The sequence below is a fragment of the Podarcis tiliguerta genome (assembly GCF_965153285.1).
Source record: "Podarcis tiliguerta genome assembly, chromosome: 4".
In the NCBI taxonomy this organism is placed as follows: Eukaryota; Metazoa; Chordata; class Lepidosauria; order Squamata; family Lacertidae; genus Podarcis; species Podarcis tiliguerta.
This window is the reverse complement of record NC_139537.1, coordinates 30,422,631-30,428,280: the sequence shown is the minus strand read 5'-3', so window position 1 is coordinate 30,428,280 and position 5,650 is coordinate 30,422,631. Positions and strand designations below refer to the sequence as shown.

General features: G+C 40.9%; 1 protein-coding gene across 1 annotated transcript in view; it reads right to left on the bottom strand.

The window, feature by feature from the left end:
- Nucleotides 1-5,650, bottom strand: part of LSAMP (limbic system associated membrane protein) — a gene marked incomplete at its 5' end in the record, with an annotated part of 434,032 nt that overhangs the window by 124,276 nt on the left and 304,106 nt on the right. The gene's annotated exons all lie outside the window — the stretch shown is intronic.

The window sequence follows — 5,650 nt, the reverse complement described above, 5'->3', positions numbered from 1 at the left end:
ATCACATTGGAGAAATATACTGCAATACTATAACTATAGTAGGCAAGCTGCCTGTCAAGTCTTGGTAGCAGGAGCCCACAAAAATCTTGCTGAATAAACTCAGAAGAATTGGTGCCTGCTTTATTTCACAGGGCATATGATTCCAAAGGCTAGGTACTGCAACAGAAAAAGTTTTCCTCCTGCCATCAAATGTACTTCAGCAGGCTTCGGACAACCAGAAAGGCCTACTTCAAAGATCTTGACAGCTAGGCAGCTCTATATAGGCAAAGGTGTTTCTTCAGGTAATGAGGTCCCAAGTTGTTTAGAACTTTGCAAGTCAACCAGAAAACTTTAAACTTGGTCTGGTAGTAAATTGGCAGCTGGTGATGCTCTTTCAGCAATGGTCATGCATGATCATGGTTGACTGCTCCAGCAACCTAACCTCTACATTTTGCACAAGATGCAGCTTCAGGGCACATTACAGTAGTCAAGTGGTGAGGTTGCCAATGTGTGAATCACTGTGGTCAAGCTATATGACCGTACACAGCAGTAGGCTATGTGGATCAATAGTGCATCGCAGCAGAATTTATTTATTTATTTCTGGAACATGCACCCTGCACCTTACCTGTTCCCAACATAGCTTTATCAAGTCGCATGGGAGAACATCAACCATGTGATAACTCCATTGTTATTTACATAATGTAGGAACCTGGATAGGAACTCTGCCTCAGGAAAGGCAGGATATAAATGTAATTTCAGCTTCCCATGGTATGCTGAAGCTAAGGTGGTCTGTGCAGGGGCAGACTTTGGTAATATGGCACTCTTAGAAAGGACAAATTTTGCTTCCCCCCATATTTCTTATTTTCACAATAATTCCTTTTGATTCAGTTGCTTTTTATGGATCTTCTCAGTAGGTACTAGTTGTTGTTGTTGTTAGCCCCCTTGACTCGGCGTCCTGTGCAGGGCAACCACCCACACCATCTGAAATCAGACACTGGTCTGTGTTTGGACAGTGACTGGATGGGTAACCGCCTGGGGATCACATGTATGACAATGAAATCACTGGCCATAGATGAACTGTGGTTGTGACTGCACACTCAATGTATGAATTCTCTTCCTCTTGGTAAACCTTCTGTGCTGCTCAAGGGGCTTTTCTGGTCCTTGAACCTCTGAATAATACAACTTCTGCATATAAAACATTCTGGTATCTCTTCCTCTTTGAGATAGAAAGCAGCCTAGAGATGAAAATACGCTTGCACTCAAGCTGTATTTTTCATAATTATGCATCTTCAGGGTTTCATAACGACCAATTTAATCACTTTTGCTGTTTAGAGGGCCATAACAGCCAATCACGATAATGGCTTTGGTATTTGGTAGGAACCATTTAACGCCCAAGAGCTCTTGTTCTGAGTCACTTGATGCCACTTAAGTTTGATAGACAGCCTCTCATTAGAACAAGTTGCAAAACCTCCAGCACAAAGCTCATTCCTTTAAAACAAACTCCATTCATTGATCCCAGAAGTCTCCAAGGAAATCATTAACCTGGCCTTGGCGTGTGTATGCATGTGTTTGTCTGTGTGTGAGTGAGAGAGAGTGAGTGAAAGAAAGATCAGCACCCAATCAGGATTTGTTTCCACTGATTTTCCTCCATGAATGTTTTTATTCTTTGTTACGCATTCACTAGATGCATGCAGTGGGAGGGCATAACAAGTGAATAGGGCTTTAGTACTTCCAAGGGAACCAAGTGAGATCATGGCTGTGGTAGCATTCAAACACAAGGCTTCTCAGCTTAATCTCTGCCATTTCCACTAGTGTTTTCCTATCTGCCCTTATGACAGAGAACCTAATGTGGAGAAAAGAGCCTATAGAAAATGGAATATTCAGATGTGAAAGTGGAGAGCTTGTAGAGGACTACAATAGTCCTGGTTCTCAATCCATCCTGGGATGCAATACATTCTGGGATGTGGTTGGAATCAGTATGCTGGCTCACAATGTGATCCAATAGATCACTTGGTGTCTTCTTATGCTTCAATATCACCAAGTGCATACCAAGTAACAGTTAGCCACAAATAAAAGTTACAAGTAACTTTTAAACTTCTAATAAATATTATTTTTTTAAAAAAACAACAGTTAGCCACAAATAAACAAAGCATGATATCTGAACTGATTCCTGAGCCATGAGTGTCTCTCAAAGAACCTAGAGATGGGTGAATCTGTCAATTTCAGTTTCCATCAGTTTCTCATTTTTTGTCCAATCTTAAATTAAGTTCTTCACATTTTCAAATCAGCTTGTGGTATTTTTTTTAAAAGTCCTCATGGAAATCATCAGCATTTTAGTGCAAATTTCTTCAAATATACACATTTTTGTATTCCATTTTGCCCTATGTACACATTTTTGCAAATCAATTCTCCCTAATATAATACAGTTTTATATGGCACATATATATATATTCATGAATATATAGTTTTCTATGTGCACTTTAACCTAGCATATACATTTTGTACATATTACTTGGTTGGATAATGGCATTTGGAGAAGCACAAATTTTGAAGCATGGTTGAGCCTTGGTTTGGCTATTGTTTCAGAAAGTGTGAATTAGGTTGGGTTCATTGAATGTGAACTTGAATTGAATTTTCTCCCCCAACCCGGAAAGAACCATACGAAAGGAATGCTACTAGCAACATACAGGATAAGACAGCCTTTGCCAACCTGATGTTTTCCAGCTGTTTTGAACTATAACTCCCAGCCAGCATAGTTCTGTAAGCTCGGACTGTAATTCAAAACATGTGGTTGGCATCAGGCTTGCAAAGGTTAGTATGAGCTATTCATTATCATACTTTACCCTTATATAATATCAAGTTCAGAATTTGCTGCTGCATACATTTGTTTGGCTCTATTAAATACCAATTCCCTAGCCACATCCTAAAAAAACACTCTTTTATTTGTATTCTTCACTTCCCTGACCCTTGGGGAAATAACTCCTATGACAGATAATTAAGAAGCTCCCTTGATGATAGCTGCTCACTATTTCCCCCCTCCTTCCCTTAATTACATTTGTTTTGTACCCAGGCTGTTTGGATCTTCCAGTTTGGTTCAGATACCTCCTCCCTATATCTGTGACTTGTCTACTGTCCCATTAAAATTGCTCAAGTCCCAGAGCAGATGTAGCATGAGTCAGCCCAATACTTTTTTCCTGCCTGAGGCATAGCAGCAAATTGCAGCTGCTTCAAGTGAAGGTGTACAGAACCTAAGGCCGGCCAAGTTGTTTCGGCTCCCGAAACAGAAAATTCCACAAGCGTCTCTTCCCCTCCCTGGCATTGAAAATACAATAAAAAAATAAATTAAAGCAGCCAACAATTTTCTGCCTTTTCATGGCACCCAGGCTGTGCACACACTCCTGTTTACTCTACATCTGGTGCCCTCCCACCACTAGCTTTGGAATTAGAGTACACATGACAAGAGCCACAATCCACATCTATCCTGCTGTTTCTTAGGAAATAGGCTACTGCATTTTGATGCCTTTTCCCCAAGCCAGCTTGGATCTCAATTGTGAAAAAGAATTACTTAGCCATGTTTTAAGTAATGTGCACCCTGGATCCAAAATCTGTTGCCTTAGGCAATGCCTTCACTCTGGCTAATGGTAGGACCAACCAACCTTGTTCATTGCAGCAGCATTTGAGAGCATTAGTGAATATTGAAACCTGTGTTCCAATTTTCATCCAAGCAAAACCTACCGTATTTTTCGCTCTATAAGATGCACCAGACCATAAGACGCACCTAGTTTTTGGAGGAGGAAAACAAGAAAAAATATATTCTGAATTTCAGAAGCCAGAACAACAAGAGGAATTGCTGCGCAGCGAAAGCAGTGATCCCTCTTGCTGTTCTGGCTTCTGGGATAGCTGCGCAGCCTGCATTCGCTCCATAACACACACACACATTTCCCCTTACTTTTTAGGAGGGAAAGAGTGAGTCTTATAGAGCAAAAAATATGGTATTTTCAAACATAGGATAGGTCAAAAACTGATTTTGTAGCTCTTCTTAATAGATAATACTTTGTTTAAGGCTAAAAGCTGTGGGATTTTCTTCTCTCTCAGTATGATTGCCACACTTAAAAAAACTAAGACAGTAATAGAAAGGCAGTCTTCAGTGTGAAGCAACTTTTAAATGACTACATCACTGCTGTGGTTATTCTACCAGAAGGTTATAATTATATCACAAAACGTACTTCAATTTATGAGTCACTTACCTATATATCCATGCTGCAATTTTATTTTATCAGAATACCAGAAAATTCATAGCTATTAGAATCTGCTTCCTACAACTCTGTCTTGGGGGATCAGAGGCCCATGGAGATTAAAACCAGTTGTTTGTATTGTTATGAATTTGGGGTGTTAAGTTGTGTGCCAGACTCCTCTAATCCCTGGATCCAGCAAGTGTCAGAATTTAATCAAGGGTTCTAATTTTTGGAATAGTCAGACTAACCTCCTGGTGAGGTGTAAGGAGAACAAAGGAAGGTGCTCTGTGGGATATGGCTAATGGGTGGGCAATTCACAGACAGAGAGAAGGAGAAAACCAGAGCTTAGAGTTGTGATGTGACCTAGAAGTAAAGCAGCAAGCTGGAGAGAGAGAGTCAGAACAGCGTTTGAGTGCAATGTCTGAGTTCTGTTTGAAACCAAGGCTGTGGCTATAGCAGAAACAAGACCTTTTAAGGGTGTCAATGCTGTGAACCCGTCCTTTGTAGGCTCTGGTTGTATCTATATGTAAATAAACCACATATCCAGCACAGTCTCCACTGTGCCTCATTCCCAAAGGAAACATGAACCCTGGGTAAGCGCCTGCAAGCCCGGAATCTTGCTCGGAAATTGGGGTGGGGTGCAATAATGTAAGCTATTGCAAAAGTATGAGCATAAGAAGAGACTTTCTGGATCAGGCTAATAGCCCATCCAGCATCCTGTTTTCACAGGTGCCCATGGGAAACCTGCAAGCAGGATTCAAGCACAACATCACTCTCTCCTGTGGTTTCCAGCAACTGATATTCAGAAGCATTACTGCCTCCAATAATAGTCATAAATAATAGTCATAAATTGTGGATCGTCTTATACATGAATGGTGACAGCAAGCAGTAGGAGATTGGCAACAGCTATTGGACATGTGACTGGTTGCTGCGGCAAGGCCTGCTGCGTGTGATTCTCCCCCCCCCCCCAAAAAAAAAAAAAAACCAAAAAAAGCTCAACAACTCTGGGAAACCCCCTTCCAAAAAAAAAATTCAACAACTTTGTGCAATTCCCCCCACCCCATTTTTTTTTGTTGCGGTCCAAAAAATAGGGGTCGTCTTACACATGGGGGCATGTTATACACGGAACAATACAATACTTTTATCTGTCCTGAATCTTCCAACATTCAGCTTCATTGGATGTCCTCAGATTATGAGGAAGAAAAAAAATCTCCATCCATGCATATTTTTTCCATTTCAGATTCCTCACCACTACTGCATGTCCTGTCTAGTTCACATAGTTTGTGGTAGGCATCCAGGCTGTTGTGTGGGCAACAGAAGGCTGTGAAAAGATTATGATCTGTTGATTGTATGCTCCTAGATTTGAGAGTTGCTTCCCCAACAGCATGTGAAAGCTGATTGCTAGGGTGGATTCCTTAGCTATCTTGGCTATAGAC